The following is an 18,252-nucleotide window of genomic DNA, read 5'->3' as shown; positions in this document are numbered from 1 at the left end:
TCTAATTTAGTGTACTTCATTATGTTTAATCATGGATATTGGTAGGAAACTAACTTTCTAATCCTAGTTAGTTACGATAATTAGGGTTTATTTCTTGTTTATACTTGTAGCTTGTTCTTTTTGTGTGTGTAGGTTTGTAAGGACGATTTAATAGTAGTACACTGAAGTCAAGACCTTTTAGTAATGATCTTCATTACCCATCAATACTCCAGGTATGTACTCCAAAATTGTTGGGGTACGTGCACACTTAAGACCTCATCAGAACCTCATTTGATGCTCTTCCATAAAAAATTAGGGCCAAATATGCCAAATTTTCTATCATTACTAGACCTTCCATATCATTCTGGATCATATTCTATTTTTAACATTTTCCTATTTTTATTTGGTTTATTTTTAGCAAGAGGTGACACCTAAGATGACATGCAGTAGTGACTACTGCATTAAATGGGTAATGACATGAAAATTTTCTCTCCATTATTATGCATTACCATATCCCTAATGTACCTAATTACTAATGTGCATTCTTTCACTTATTTTGGGATATTAACATATCCACGACCTTACCCACTCACCTACCAACCCTTATCGATTGAACTCCAGTCTTATTTTTTGAGGTTTCTTTCTATTGCTGAGTTAAGAGTTGCATGAAGGATTCTACACTTCAATTCTAACTTATTTTTTACTCCATTTATATTTATTCAACCCTATTTTAGATGTTCACTCTATTTTAATGTCTCCTACTCTAATTGTAAGCTACTAGTGGGTTAGGGAATGTTCTTTTCTATTTTATATTTTGCATGGACTATGGAGCCCCAACTTAGTGTGCATTGGTTCCCCGTCAAGGATTGTTATAAATGTGTATTCATGTTAAGCAATAATATATATAAGAGTTTATGAATAATTTGAATTCATCTCTTGAACTTTTTACTCCTTTTTAGTGGAATTTTATTCTCTCTTGTTTCTTGTTATGCAATTGCTTGTGTATTACATTTTTACAAAATATATATTGTGCTTGCGCTTAAAATTAAACATGATATCATAGAATTATATTCTTATGAGGAATTCTAGCATAATATTGTAGATTTTACAATTTGAAATAACCCAAAGAGGATGGATCAACTAGATATCAATGTGATTCTTTCTCTATTCAACTAGTTTGAGTGGAATCCCAAGATCTTACTACTACTCCATAGTAAGGGACTTTGCAGGATCACTATGGGGACTAAAATAGATCCCAATACAATTGTAGATAAGTCAAAGTGCTACAATAGAATGGATATATCCTATGGATATTGTTTTTGTTTATCTCCCTTGATTTATTATTTGATGTAGAAGAAAGTGAAACTCATGTTGTATGGGAAAACGTCGAGGGATTTTTCTCCAAATAGGATGAGTTTAGAGTATGTTAGTTAGAGAATGAGCTAATCACTTTAGATTCCAACCATTTCATGGCCCTAAAGGATTTGTTCTCTAGCTTCAAGCCTTTGATGACTAAGGTAAAATATTTTGGCATAGATAGGAAAGAGGAGAAACTTATCCTCTCAATACTTTCTAAACCAAGTACTGAATATTATATCTTCATCTCTTCATTATATACCATTATATTCTCCATGGGTAAAAATTGGAATATGTCATCTATGGATGACTTTTTTGACTCCTTCATACATGAGAAGAATAATCTCATTCACATGGGGGTCATTCACATGTGCACCCTCATGTATCCAAATTCCCATGTTCTTATAGTGAAGGATGATAAAAATAAGAACAAGAAGAACAAAAGAGATATTGATCACATAAATGGATGAAGCATTGAATCTTTGAACCCCAAGGGAGGAAAATCTAAGAAGGAGGAGAACAAAGTGAAACTAGCGTAATAAATTATTTCATATAGAGTTGAGTTAATATATGGTGAATATAATTTATCTCATGGAAAAAGCACTTCAACAACAAAACCTAGCATATTTCATACCAGACAATGTGAAGAAGAATACTGAAAACAAGCCCTAAAAGGATCAAGGTATGGCTAATGTTTTCACTGTTATTGCTTCATAATATAATAAATGTATTTTAGACTTATTTCCTCTAATCATATGACTGCATCAAAGCATTCTTCTTTCGTACCTTGCACTAGTCCTGCTATAACAAATTCTCTACCACCTCCTTTTGAGGGAAATCTTCAAGATGTTTTTGAATACTATTCATATTAGATTTTTGGTAAGATTTTAGAATATGACTTATAATTTCATAGGAATCATATTGTATATTTATATTGCAAGCTATGAAGGGAACATCATACTTTACAAACAACTAATGAGCTAGTGGTCGATATTTCCAAGACAAAATATAGTTTTCATCTTTTTAATACTCCATGAACTTTCACCACTAATTTAAGAAAGTACAAAGTTCAATCAATATCAAAAGGATTCTCACATGATGGTATAGGTAAATTTGAGGATATATACATGACGGGGTTAATTAATAACACAATAATTCTCCATAGAAATTACATAGTAAGAATAGTATTAGGGTTAACTAATAACACAATAATTCTCCATATCAATTACATAGTAAGCATAGTATAGATTATATTTTGAGAGGAGGTTCTCTTCGCACCGTGTTTTCCCTCTTTATCTCACTTTATTCATATTGCATCTTCTGTAAGTTGTTTAATGAGTACCTAACATGGCTGAAATTTTTTGGGACTCATTAATTATTTTATTTAGTTGTTTGTATATGAGTACCTAACATGCCTGAAAATTCTTGGAACTCATTCACTATGCACACTCCTTAATTGTGGGTTAGGGAGAGGGGGGCTACATGCACACTCATGATCTCAACAAGACCTCACTTAGGACCTCAATTGAGCTTCTTCTATACAATATTAGGGCCACATATGACCACTTCTCTTTCACTACTAGACTTTCGCTACCATTTTGGATCATCTTCTATTTTTAGTAAGCCTATATTTAGGAGGGTGACACCTAAGATTACAAGTGGTAGTGAATATGAAGTGACATGGTAATTTCCTATCCATTGTTGTGCATTACCTTATCCCTAAAGTCCCTAATTACTCATGCATATTCCCTCTTATATTTCAGAGACTACCTTATTGATAACCTTATCAACTCACTGACCAATCTTATCCTTTGACTTTCATTCTTATTTTTTGATGTTTCTTGCTATTTTTTTGTTAGTAGTTGCATAAGGGAGTCTAGGATTTAGTCCTAAATATTTTTTTCTCCATTTATATTTAGTCAACATTATTTTAGATTGTCACACTATTTTTGGGTCTCCTACTCTAATTTCAAACTATTAGCTAAGTAGGGAAAATATTTTTCCATTTCTAGTGTCCATGCACTGTCAAACTCTAACCTAGTGCTCATTGGTTTCCTTTCAAGGATTGTTATAAATATGTACTCATGTCAAGAAATAATATATACAAGAGTTTATGAGTAATTTAAATTTCTCTATTGAGCTACTTATTCCTTTTAAGTGTAATTTCATTATTTCTTCTTTCTTGTTATGGGATTTCTATTCTTTCCTATTATGGAATTGATAATGTAGTATATTTTACATAGTAGATCTTGCACCTGTGCTTAAAATCCAACAATAACTATTTAGGTAGCTACATGAATGCTTGTTCTTGCTACTTTAGGATTGAGATTGTTTTCTCTAGTTCTCATTCTAATATGATATTGGTCATAGGATAAATATTTCCATAATGCTTGGACATCTATTAATTGAAGACATTAGCCTAGTTTATGAAAGGCAGATCCTACTATCACAAGTCCGTTGGGATTACAACCAACAAGTTGATTTATGTCTCAACATTCTTTAGTCTAATATGTTAATCTTGCCAACAAGTTCTCGTTCCTATTCCCACAAAAAGGGAAAAGTAAAACATGATTCCAAAGATTATCTTTCATGATAGAATTTGGGAATCGTCGTTTCATCTTGTATAGAAACTTAGAATAAATATATTAATGCATTTAAATAGCTTCTAGTTTTCTAAAATCCCTTTAACTTTACCTATTGTTGTGTTAAAATGCTCACCCTTAACACAATTACAAGTCACTTTTCATTTAGGAATAAGGATGCCTACCAATATAGCAAATGATATCTACCATGACTACTAACATTAACATAATAATATAACGTTAAAAGAAAATTGCTTTTATTATCCTTTGATTGAGTATTTTTTCTTCACCAATTCTATGTTATGTATATTTTTTATTTTATTTTCATTTATTTCGAAGTCTTTTTCTCTTTGAAATTTGTCATTACAATATAATGACAAGTATCTTATTGCCTTAGTTCATAAGGGTTTTTGTTACAAAGGCTAATTCCCATGATTTTTTTTTGGTTATTTCTCAAAATAACTCTGTTTTTATTTATGTGTAAGTTTTTTCCTTTTTGAATTTTGTCATTACAATATCCACATAAGTTTCTTTTACCTTAGTCCACAAGGATTTTTGTTACAAAGGCTAAATCTCCGTACCATTTTTTGTTATTGCTCAAAATAATATACTAGTTCAATGTACTAGACACCCATCCATGAGACAATTTTTATCTTGCAAAAATGGTTCCCACCCTCAACCCCTGCACATGACATTTGAACTAATGAAGTAATGAAAACTAAACCCAATACAAATCAACTAATCTACACTTCATGAGTTAATTTTATGTGGATGTTATTATCACATGAGATTCACCTTGTTAACAAATATCTTACCACATTCATCTATACATATTAGAGGTAAAGGGATTTATAGATATTGGAGAATATAAATAAGAGTTTTTAGTAAAAAATCGAGACATTTTTATTGAAAAGATTTATTTCAAAACAGTCCCAACAAAAAGATTTTAAGAAATATTTATCAATAAAATTAACAAAATTATGTACAAACCATAACTTCTTAAATCATGTATATCTTACATATCTATTGTATACGGTTGCATATCACATGTGGTTCTATTTATTCCATGCTTCTAGATCCGTTTATTGTGACAAAATGATTTCTTGGGAACATATGAAGGCACTCTGCTTATTTTGATATTTGGACTCTATTAGCACCTAAATCTTCCCCAGGCTGAAGGAAGGCAAAAATTAGGGTAACCACAAACCACGCTCAGTCTGGTAGCTAGCCCTACCAGAGCAGGAGAGGGTTCTCTCTGAGTCACGCTCAGTGAATAGATAATCGAAAACGGTCTGAGATGACTTACAATGCAATATTTACCTTAGGCTAGTAAGTGAATAGGGATTCTGGAAACAATTTTCATGAATGACCGAGCTTCTGGGATGTTATGGGACCGGCGCTCAGCAAAGAACAGAGAATTTAATACAAAGGCACAGATTATTCCGTGAGGCAAGGTAGGCGGAAAATGTAACAATTTAGTTTGAGGTACCGCGGCATGAATAGATTGCTGAAGAAAGTGAAAATGGCATAGTGACATGAATCCTTTTCAACAAAAGAATAACACTGAACATGAAATTTTCCAATAGGCAGAGCAATAAAATTGAATTCTACCTCTTCTCACTCAGAAAATTTCACTGGAAATGAACATGAATTGAATTATGAAACATAACGAAATACATATGAAAACATAAGAGACACATTTGCTACACTCACAACCGCAAGAATCTCATGAAACAAAGCCGCTGCCTTTCATTAATTCTCTATAAAAAATACACAGTGAAGAAACAAAGTTTCTTTCCCATAGTCTCCCAGAAGTTATCAGCCAACCAACCCTTTGCAAATAACTTGCATACAATATATAGAATGTGTGAGGAAGAGATAGAACGCCCAAGGGTTGGGGAGTTACTCGAATCATTACAAAATGGAGATGGAGAGCCAACCATCAGCTACAGGTGCAGCGCTGCAAACATGACATTTGGCTTGGGGTGACTGTTTGCCTTCCTTCACCACTTGGATAGAAGCCAATATGGAGAAAAAACTCTTTAAATTCCGCCTTTGGTGCCAAAAAACTGAAGTGTAGATGAGCGGGCCCACTTGGAGAAGTCGCGAACCGAAATTTCGCGAAACGGAAGCAAATTGGCAATTTTTTCCTCTGTGCGCTGCGCCATTTTTTCTGTGCGTCACACTACTTTGGGACCTGTTTTGGGGCACTTGCAGGTGTCCAAAATGTGCCCAAGTGGGCTTGCTGGAAAGCCTGTCCTGTCTACTTCCTAACCCAACTAGAATTTTCAAATTTGGTGCTCATTTGCCCCTCCAAATCTCCATTCTCCAAAGAATGATTTTTGTGTGTCAAAAAAGTGGCAGAGAGGCCATTTTTGGGTGTTTTTTGACCTTTAGGAGACCCATATCTTGCCCAAATCTCTTGCTCGGACACTAGTAGTCATAATTTTCCATGCTGAATCCAAATCTGCAAGCCATTCCTCATTTGGAGCTCTAGAATGTTAGCGTCGTGCTAGTGGCGTGGTGCACAGGGAGAAAATCCCTGTTTTTAACCCAAAAAATTGCCAAGTGACCAAAATTTCCCCAAATTTTTTGAAATTTGGGCTGGAGGATCTCTATGGGGTATTATGATGGGCCAAGGAAGCCTCAGCCAAGATTCGAAGCCGATCTTGCTCTTTTTCCCTTTTTGCTCTTCTTGTTGCTTTCCTTAATTTTGCCTTCAAGTTCCTTATCCGGGCCTGTGCACTCATGTTTCGCACCCTGTAACGGAAAGCCATATGTCTCAGTAGAGCAAGGTCCTGGTCGGCTTTGTCCAGCAGCCTCTCCAAATGCATGTTTACCCTCTCAAGGTTGGCCTCCCGATCCTCATTGATTGCTTGCTCCAAAGATGTGAGCGCAACCCTTCTTCTTTGAGCAGCTTGGCGATGCTCACGAATGTTTTGCAGCTCCATGATCGTCTGTTGGTCCTCAAGCTGTTTGTTTCTCTACTCCAGGTACTTCATGTTCCATTTGGCCCTCTCCAAGTCAAGGGATAAGGACTCAATCACTGACTGCTGCTCCTGGATGATCTCTGTAAGCTCCGCATTTGTTGGTTCTGCATCTGTCTCATCATCCTGGAGGAGAACAAACTCAGTCTCTCACTCACCTGATGGCCCTTCCTCCTGCACTGGCTCCTTACCCTTACCTTGCTCCTGTGATGCTGATGTCGGAAGCGAGGCCCCTTCCATCCCGGGTGGAGATAACACTCGCTTTGTTGTTGCAAATAAGCGTCTACTGCCTTTCTGATAGGTGATGTATACTGGCATAGTGGTAGTCTCATGTCGCTCATACTGATGAGATGGGCCCCCTATCTCATGCTCTGCCTCTGAAACCAAGCGCTGAAGAAGTCACAGGAGATGAAGTCCTCCCAAGCAATACCCTGCAATCCCAACTGATGGTCCACCAAAATCCGGATAAGGGCAAAGTGATACACACTGTTGAGCTGCTGTCGAGGGGTCTTGTGCTGCATGAAATTTCTCATTCTCTCTATGTTCCCGCAGATGAAAAATGGGAGGTTCATCATCCGCACCCTGGTAAAGTGCATGAGCAACCTGATGTGGTAGGCATAAAGGCAAGAAAACCTCCCCTCGCAACTGAAGTATTTCATGATCAATTTCATGAGTGGGGCATACTCATCTTTCAAAAATCTGAATGGGAAAACTCTCGTGAGGTGGCTCAAACAATTGTCTTTGATGTAAGGCTCATAATGATGCCTCTCTACCTTCTTCTTCTTATGCCACTTCTCCCCAATGTTTGGTATGCCTGTTGCCACTTATATGGTTTCGGGTGTCAATGTGAAAGTGACCCCAGCCAAGATAGACTGTCCTCCATGTAGGTGAAGCGCAAAAAGACGGGCCAACTCATGATGAACTCTGACATTTGCCACCCTCTGACAAAATTCAAAACATGCCAAGTGTTGGAAACAAGACATAGCAAGAGGGCATGCCTGCAACTCAGTGAGGGTGTTTGGCTCATCTCTAAGATGTCTGCCACTCCGGTGATGTCTCCTTTGGGCCCTTTCTCCCGAAGCTGTGTCACTGTGGGTCTCCTCCTCATATTCTGATGAAACTTCGGATGCCATTACTGTTGTTTGTACCCTGAGTTTTATGCTGCCCTTTGATTCCAATGAAGTTGGTATTTGCTCTGAAAATCTGTCACCAAGGGGAAAATAAAACAGGGAGTATTAGGAGGGGAATGATGAAATGGGAATAGGGGTTAAAGGGAGAGATTTGTCAGGGATTTGGGAGTAGTTTGGGTATAGTGTTGATGGGGTAGGGTTTGAAACACCTTGGCAGCACTGTCACTATAGCATAAACCCTAGGATCATGATTTCTTTGTGTCTTCTTTTGTTTGCTTTATAAAAATTTTTGCATTTGATTTATACTCCTAAAACCATGCTATTCCTTTCAAGTTTGATGCAAGAGTGGAGGTAGGTTTCCTACCTTTCAAATTTGATGAGCATCCAAAAATTTTTAGGCAAATTGATTGGTTTCTGGGCTTTATATCTTTGTGCGTCGCGCGCAATGCCCAGTGTGCCGCGCACTCTGAGTGCGCCACGCCAGTGGCGGATTTACACAGTGGACGGGCTCTGTGTGCGCCGCGCCCAATGAGTGCGCCACGCTCCTTGGTGTGTGCGCCGCGCGCCCTGAAATCACCCTAAATCGCTCCTAATCATTTGACTCTTCAACCTTTCGACCATGCACCTTTCTTCCACAACCTTGCTTGCACAATAAGCTGGTCTTATGGTGATTTTGAGTTAACCAAATAGTGGAGGAATAGGGAGAGGGTTTGGTAGTGATTTAGGGTGGGGTTTTAGGAAAAATGATCAAGGGGAGATGGGAAAAATGATAGGTGAGGGGAAAAAGGTGAGTGGAGTGAAACCTTGGCACTAACAACACAATTTGACAACCCTAGCCATCGTTTTCTTGGTGATTTTCTTATGGTTGACCTTATGCATTTTGGTGACATTCAAACATCTCCACAAACACCATATCCTTGACAAAATTTGATGAACAGGTGATGTCGTAAGGCTTACCTCTCGATTTGATAGCCTTCACCAAAATTTGGGGTGGTTTGGCAACGTTTCTCGGCCCCTGGTCTGTGTGCGTCGCGCGCAATTCCCAGTGCGTCGCGCCTGTGTAAACCTTTAACTGCGGGCTAGCTACGTGTGCGCCGCACCCAGTGAGTGCGCCGCGCTCCTGGGTATGTGCGCTGCGCCCTCTAAAACCTTCTCCCACTCACTCAAACGCTCCAATCTCACACTCACACCTTTGCAATGTCTTCTCCAAGTCTTGTAATAGCACAATGCCTTTGATTTGGGTAAAAAACATGCATATATAGCCTTGGAAGAGATGGGTTTAATTTTTGCTTTCTTGAAAACCCATTTTTCTAATGTTGTGTTTTGCACTTTTTCACTGACTTTAAAACACATTGATTTTCACTTTCCCTTTGACATTTTGGCTCAAATGATAAAATTTTCGGCACATCTTTGCAGGCACTGTATGACAGAGCATTTGGCCAAGGAAACCCTGACTGCATCTGAAAAGTCAACTAGCGATTTTTTGGAAAATTTGTCATAAATGACCTTGTTTGACTTTTCTTCAAAACAGAGTTTTGAAGAAGAGTCGAAGTCTATCCACGTGACGATGAAGCTCTCTGAACCATAGCTGTGTAAGGGCCTCCCTCTGGCCTGCATGGCTTTACTGGACATGTTTCAAAAACCAAATGAATGAATTCATAGACCCAACATAGAAAATGACTTTGTCTTGTAAAGGACGAGACCTTGACTATCATGGACTTTGGTGATTATTGACAAAAGACCTGAGCCAGCGGGAGCCAGACGTGAAGGGAAATGATCAGCATGATTTTCTCCGTCAGATCATGGCATGCCCCTAGCGAAATGCAGTTGAGTGAATGGAGCGGGACACCTAAAATTGAAATGCACAAAGAGTTTTGATCTCTGACGAAGGGCTGGGCTGACCAGACCGACTCTAACAGACTCAACTTTGGATAACAACATAATATTTTATTTACTTTGGGATATTATGTACTCTGAATCATTGACAACGCTTTATTAAGGTTCATAGCCACATTTGTTGTACGTAAATGGACCACGGTCTGCCTACATTGATCAATATATGAGGATATATTGCATATATAACTGTAATCGACAATAGTTGCTTAGTTATGGGATCTTGTGTGATAACAATTCATTGTGATAATATTTTCTTTTTACAGCTGGATGTAATGAGTTTGGTGATTTCGGTGTGGCATTTAGCTACTGTAGATGTTGAATTGTTTCCGGTCGATTTCGTTATCTGCTTCTAAAGCAATGCTTTGCAAAAGGTGCAGGCGTCGCATCAAACATATAATAATACTTTATGGACCTTGGAATTATATTCAATGTGCAGTGAATATATGATTTGGGTACCTCCGAAATAATGGCTTACCCATTGATTTGACGGTGGAAATCATTGTCCCAGAAATACAATAAAAGATTTAACCGATCGGCATCGGGATCATCAACTCTTGACCCCAGGCGCATGAGCTCTTGTACCTCGTCTTCATGATTTGTTGCACGGTAGTGACATACCTCGTTTGATGCTTCCCGTGGCTTGGGGATCGTACGGTGAAACTTGTCTAGGGTTTCTTTGTCAGCAAATGTCTGGCCTTAAGTCTCATTTCGCTTGCATCTGCTCACTTAGTTTGGCAACAGCCTAGCAACTCAGGCAGAATCCCATTCACTACCATTTTATCATGTCTATTAAATATTATATTATTTTCATCTAGTAGACAATTGACAAGACAGAAAGGCAGTAAGCTAATTATAATATTTAATTGGCAGAAAAAACAATAACCCGTCAAATGAGTTGGTTGTAGATCTTCTTGGTATATTATATATTGGATACTGTATTATTCTCATCCAACTCATTATAAGCTAATTATTAGCTTATTGAATAGCATTTAATATATAACTAAAAAATAACGTTGTTATAAAATCCTTTTTATAGGCTCTATTAGATACTATATTATTTTTATCCCAAAAATCAAAATAAAAAGATAGTAAATTATCATTAGCTATCTCATAATATTTGCCTAAAAAACAATCCAACCTCATATTAATTAGCCTTAACTAATTCTGTTGAACCTCACAGGAGTTGGTCTAGACCAATTTCTTAAGAAAACAGGCAGAAAATATAAATAAATTATCTAATCAACTTCCAGAGACCCTAAGCCCAGTTCAACCCCATCCATCATCTTGATCATATTTATTGTATTTCATTCCTGCTGTGAGTACCTTGTTCTGTTCAGTAATACAATATCGTCGGCTCTGTTTCGTCCCCTCAACGTAATATTGTTATATTCCTGTGAATGCACTTCACTCAGGGTTTGTGAGTTGAGCTAAACCCTTGCTTTGAAAGTTGAAACATGTTGACACGGTCAATTCGCCATAAGTTTTTTTTAGGTTAAAGTGTTGAGGTGGTTCCTATTTCGTATCCTATAGCATAGTAAATGTCCCCTGACATGGAGCCGATATAACCCCATATAACACGCTGCACGTTTTTTTTCTCTCTCATCACCGCACAGCGTGTTATATGATGTTATATCGGCCCCATGTCAGGGGGCATTTACTATGCTATAGGATACGAAATAGGAACTTCCAAAGTGTTGATATGATACAAGCCTATACATATCGGCTCCAAACTTGACTTTATAAGTGTAATGCCATAAAGCTCTTAGCTCCCTCATCGCTATCATTTTCAATCACATATCTTATCTTTTAATTGACATATCTTATCTTTTAATTGACATATTTTATCACATATCTTATCTTTTAATTGAAATATCTTATCTTTTAATTGACATATTTTATCTTTTAATTGACAGCATTGATCATATATTAAAAAATAATTATCATTGGTTTGTTATTATTATTATTAATTGATTTGTTATTATTATTATCAATTTTTAAGTTAGACTATCCCCTTGAAAAACGGCGTATGCACGCTAATATCCTTTAAACAGCACGCGTACACAAATTTCCATATCAACAACCTGTAAATGTCCTGCAGCAAGGTATGTCTGAACATAGATGTCAACTCCTCCTTTTAAACATCATCATGAAATCATTCACATTACATGTGAAACCACCATAGTCATTACATCAACGTCAAGATCTACAAGATCCAAATATCATTTCTTGGGAACATCTGCATCAATCATCATATGTAAGTATCAATCTATCATCATATAGATAAGAACTCTTCACCATGTCTCCAATAAAGCAACTTTGAGTAGTTATCCATGTGTCAGCACTATGTATCTTGAGCTCAAGCTCATTTGACAAATCTTCTTGATATCATCAACAGCAACAATCCTTATCCACAAGAGTGCCTGCATCATAACTGTATGATCTTTATGCATATGACAACAGCAGTATATAAGTGACTCATCATCAAGTGATGAAGATGTGTATTCAAGCTTTGTACTTCTCCTTGTTCTTATGAAGATCACCATGTAAGCACCATACATGCATCATCAAAGAATCAACCATAAATCTGATCTGAACATCTTCTATGTAACTTCAAGAATCATATGAGAGTTTATCATAGACAATTCACAACATCATATCATAGCAAGATATATCATTTATCCATATAAGAATCATCACCAAGGATTATTAACCATAATGCCAACAATGAATTACTAAAGGCATATGCTCCCCCTCAACCAGTGCCATTTGTTAGATCTGATCATGCATATATCAGCAGTAAGCATCAAAACATCTTCATCCTCAAGTTAGGATCAAAACACTTCCAGAAATCATACAAGTAACAAAACATTTCCACACATCCTCAGCAGACTGTAGCTATTAACCAATAGAGCAAATAATGGACTGAATCATATCAGATCCCTTTTCTGAGCCTGTCCCCACTGCTTTTCTTCAGACTGACATATACGCGACTTTGCAGTGTCGAACTCGCGTATATACGCGACTTCCCTTTAAGGAACTTGCGTATGAGATTCAGGACACTGAAGGTTTACACTTTCAGCTCCCCCTGAGTCTGATATGTCTGTGCTGTGCTGTGTCTCAGTACATTGTGCTGACTGTACTTCCTTCTTCCTCCATATCTTCAAGTGTGATGAGGTTTTCTCCTTTCGGTGTGATGTCCATCCTTTGTTCCTGCATTCCTTTGCTATATGTCCAAGCTTGTTACATGCATAACATCTAACATGTTTCATGTTCCTTCTGTAGCAATCAGCAGCTTTGTGACCATACATATTGCAAGCAAAGCAATATCCATTAAAGTACCTTGATTGAGATGACCTGTCCGCATAATAGTCTTGAACTCTTCTTCTTCTACATCTAGCTGCAACATGTCCAAGATTATGACATACATAACATTCAATATTATTCATAGGAGGGGTAAAAGATTTTCTTTGAAGACTTTCTTTCCTTGGTTGATGATGAGATTGACCTTTCATCTCCTTGTTGATCATTTTGGATTTCTCTTTAGAGTTCCTTGCCTCACCTTGTGAACTAGATTCACCTTCAACAGATTCATGGAAACCAAGACCAGTCCTTATAGCAGGGGACCTTTGACTACTAAGAATATCATCCAAGACTTTAGAACTATCTTGAAATCGTAAAAGCTTATCCTTTTCTTCTATTTTACCTTTCAAGATATTTACCTCAACTTGAAGTTGTTCCTCCTTTTCTAGACATTGCTTCTTCATGTCTTCTCCATCTTTCCTTCCTTCTTCCAACTGATGCCTTAGTTTGAGAATCTCCTTTTCTTGTTCTTCATTCAGATCCTGCTGCATTTGACGAACTCGGAAGGCACATTCTAGTTGAGATTTTAAGCTGGTGACTTCGTTTTCTTGTTTTGCAATAGCTTGGAGTAGATCTGTATTCTGCTTCTTTGATTCTTCAAGATCTCCTTTTAGTGAGGGGATTGTAGCTTCAAGATTTTCATAGTAGCTGGATCTATCTTTGAGTTTCTTGATGGTTGTGCTTCTTTCGTTGACTTCTTTTCTTAATGATGTCACTTCATGCTGCAATTTTTGACATTGGTCTTCCTTGTCCTTGAGAAGCTTTCTTACCTTGTTTCCTTCTTCTAGTTGGGCCTTTAGTTTGGTAACTTCTTCTTTGAAAGCACATTCCCTTTTGTTCAATAGATCTTGTTGATCTTTAACTTTGTCTGCAAACCTTCTAAACATTGCCTCTATTTGACACTTTTCTTGCTCACCCATAAAAGCATGTTCAGTAGTTTCACTATCACTTCCATCACTTTCACAAGGAAATATAGCAGGAACATCAGAGGATAACACATTCATACCTGATAATGATTCTGAATCTAATTCTAAATCTGATTCTGAATCTGAAGAACTTCTTATACCTAATCCCCAATCGACTCTCCCACTGTCATAGATCTTCTGAGATGTCTTCTTCTTCTTATGAGCTTTCTTCTTAAGCTTCTTTCCCATTGTTCCACGGATCTCCTTCAAGCGATCAAGCTTCTACCAAAGGACCTGCTCTGATACCAATTGTTGGAAATAATACTGAGAGGGGGGGGTGAATCAGTATTATCAGATCAATCAAACTTTTCAATTTCATACTCAGAATCATATACGCTACTTCAATTAAGTGAACCCGCGTGTACACGCTACTGTGTCTAATGAAACTCGCGTATATCCAGAGATCTTATAATTCAGTTAGCTTAATCTTCAGTAAATGCATCAGATCATTATTAAGCATGTTAACAGTAAACAGGTGCAGAATAACAGAACAGAACATCACACAAGAGCCACACACATGAACACAAAGATATAAGGTGGAAACCCAATGTGGGTGAAAACCACCTGCTGCAAGTCATCTCAATCTTCTTCTTAATAAGAAAATCCTTTTACAATATTTGTACTGGTGCAGTCTTATACCAGTACGGGAGCTACAACCCCCTTTACTCTTGTACTAGCCGATTCATTTACTAGTACGCAGGCTGCTACCTGCTACAATGCTCCAAAGATCTCCTTTAGCTTTTGTACTAGCTTAGATACTAGTACGTAGGTGCTTGCCTACAATCTTCTCACCTCCAGGTACCACGTTTCATCAATTTTCAGACTGGATACACTGAAGCACAACACATAATCTGTAAGGCCACTTTTCATCCAATTTTCATACTGGACCCATAACTATCATTGAAGCTCAACACAATCATCAAACTCTGAATCACTGAAACCCTGTTAACAACAGTCACCAGATCACAGAGTAGACACAGAACTCTGTAATAACCATCAGATTCATCTGCAACTTCAAATATCAAGCTTTACAATGTATACGCTACTTCGATGAATCAAACCCGCGTGTATACGCGCTTTTACCAAAGACAACACGCGTACAGATCTAAAAATAATTTCTCATAACTTGCAGCTGTACCAGACATCAGTCATACTCATAACACTTATAGAACAATACATGCGTCAGTATGTAGATCTAGAATAAGCATCATAAAGATAGTTCATTTCAAACCATTTGATCCCGATCTCTCCTTAGATCTAGTTCTCCATCAACAGATGAGATCTCTCCTTAGCTCAGATCAAGCAATGCATCATCAACCCATAACCCTGCATACTGGATCTAATGCTTCATCAGATATTCAAGACATTTCAGATGCACTTGCCTAATGATTTCCTTCTCCTTATATAGCTTTAGGCCTTGTTCAATACCAAGGGCCACAACCATAGAAATCCAATACCATCAACTTCAAAACTAGGGATCAACACGTCCGTCGAGACACCAAGGTCCAAAACCATAGGCACAACTTCCAAGAACTAACCGCCATGGACCAAAGGTACTTTTCCACATACACGCGCTTTTTCTGAAGCCAACCAGCGTGTACACGCGACTTGGGCTTAACGAACCTGCGTGTATGAACTTTCTCTTCTTCTTATAGTCTGATCATCAATTCCTTGCTGCTGACCTTCTGTACTATGATTTGTCATCAGTGAGGTTTGCCATCAAGGACAACACTTATCTCATAATGCCAACAACATCTAGGTGGAGACAAGCTTTAATGTTATTATTTAACTAAGTTAGAGAGTTGGCTGCCACGGTGGAGACAAGCTTTAATGTTATTATTTACCTAAGTTAGAGAGTTGGTTGCCACGCTAGTCACCAAGATTGTGTGATGTTGTTACCAAGTTATTACCATGATTGCCCACATAGAGATGCTGTCACCAAACTGTCTCCAGAATTGTGTGGAGATGCTTTCACTAGGTCATTGCTAGGATTATGTGAAACTAAGTTTTATGAATAATTTTTTATTCCACATTAACTTGTTTTCTTGAAATTTGAAGTTTGAACCAATAAATAAATGACAGGTAAACCCTCTACGAATCAACTAGTCTATACCTAATTAATATATTTTGAATTAGTTTATTTTTAAAAGAAAAGTCATTCCAATCTAACCATAGTTGTCGTGTGATTAAAGTACTGGTTTAAAATAAATAAATGACAAGTTTTCATCAAATTTGAAATTTGAACCAATAAATAACTGACATGTAAGCCCTCTACAAATCAACTAGTCTATACCTAATTAATATATTTTGAATTAGTTTATTTTTAAAGGAAAAGTCATTCCAATCTAACCATAGTTGTCGTGTGATTAAAGTACTAGTGTAAATTGTCATTTCAGATTTCAAAAATCTAAGGTGTATGAAGTAAAGTCAACAGTATTGTTGAGTTTTATCTAAAGTGTATGAAATAAAGTCAAGCTCCATATTCACTGGAGTTAATATAGTTAAAATCAAATGTAATTATGTTATAGTTTAGCCGGCTGTAGAGACCAGTCAGCTAACATCTTTATGTAGATTTTTAGAATATCTTAAAATCTGGCGATCAGGAGACAACTCCTATCAAACATTTGAACCGTCCCCTGAGTGTCAATTTCCAAAATGAGAGCGCCTCAATTTCCAAAATATTCCGAAAATACATAAGTTCAGCCAGCGTCAACTCAACTCTTACCAAGTCATTAAATTACAGTTACCGTATTTGGTTTATTAACTCATCATGCATCAACATTATGAGTTGGATGCATCAATATTTTCGATGCTGCCTGAACTGTCAATATTCTCGATACTGTATGGACTATGTGAGAAATAGCAGGTACTGATGAAGGGTAACAGAGCCCACTCCATTAATCGAACTGTTTTTGTTGTTAATTAACGCTACGGCTATTTGACACACATCAACATCAGTTCTGACAATTCTGTTCTGAAGGAAATTCAAAACTTCCCTATCTTGATCGCTTAACAGGCGCCATTTCTGGTACCATTCTTTTTTCTGTCGCACACGCTAATATCATTTTCCAAAACCTGACCCTTCGTCACTCTTGGATCATAATATTTGTCGATGGTTTTTTTGGGTTGAACTTTACTTTTATATTCTGGCAACTGTACTTCTACATTTTGGTTCACTGTTTTGATGTACGTTGGCATTGGTCCGGTGATGCATGAACAGAATATTGAATTGATAGTCGCGGAAAAAAATTATGGACATTTTATGTATATCTGGACTGTTGATTTTCTTGTAGACCCTGTACAGTTTGACAATATTATTTTTTTAAACGAAGTATTTTATTATAATATGATGTTTTGAAATATGAATAATACTTTTATTTTTCCAAAGTTAAAATTTATATTATTAAAAATATTTTTTTTTCTATTTAGTCTATGGATTTCAGAGATTGTTGAAACTATGTTTATAAATATGGATTTCAGAGATTGGTGAGGCTATCTCTATAAATAGACTCAATTATGAAATTTGACCTTTAGAGTGTTTAGAGAATTGAACTAATAAATTCTTAATAACAAAAGTGCTTTATCAAGATACTCTCACAAATTGAACTAACTCTCTAAATTTTTAATTATAATTATTATATTTCAATATAATTAATTTAAATAAATAATTTTACTTTATTTTTAATAATTTTAAAATAATAAAATAATTGTTATACTTTTATATAAAACATTTTTGGAAGAAATCACATTGAAGATTTTGGTGGATGCTTTTCGAACCAACTAGTGTAGTTCATCTTCAAGACAAGATGAAGAAAAAGATCTAGGAAGACAAGCCATCCTAACTATTAAAAGAAAATAACTATATTTGACTTGGGAGGAAAAGGGGAATACTTTTTATAATATTTAATAATATTTATTTAGAAGTCTTTCAGATTAATTACATTGTTAGGATTTGGTTAACGTTTCAAACCAACTAATGTGGTTCATCCTCACCCAA

The sequence above is a fragment of the Pinus tabuliformis genome, chromosome J (assembly GCF_031772625.1).
Source record: "Pinus tabuliformis cultivar Carrire ecotype Pingquan chromosome J, CPIR1, whole genome shotgun sequence".
In the NCBI taxonomy this organism is placed as follows: domain Eukaryota; kingdom Viridiplantae; phylum Streptophyta; class Pinopsida; order Pinales; family Pinaceae; genus Pinus; species Pinus tabuliformis.
This window is presented reverse-complemented; position numbering follows the sequence as displayed.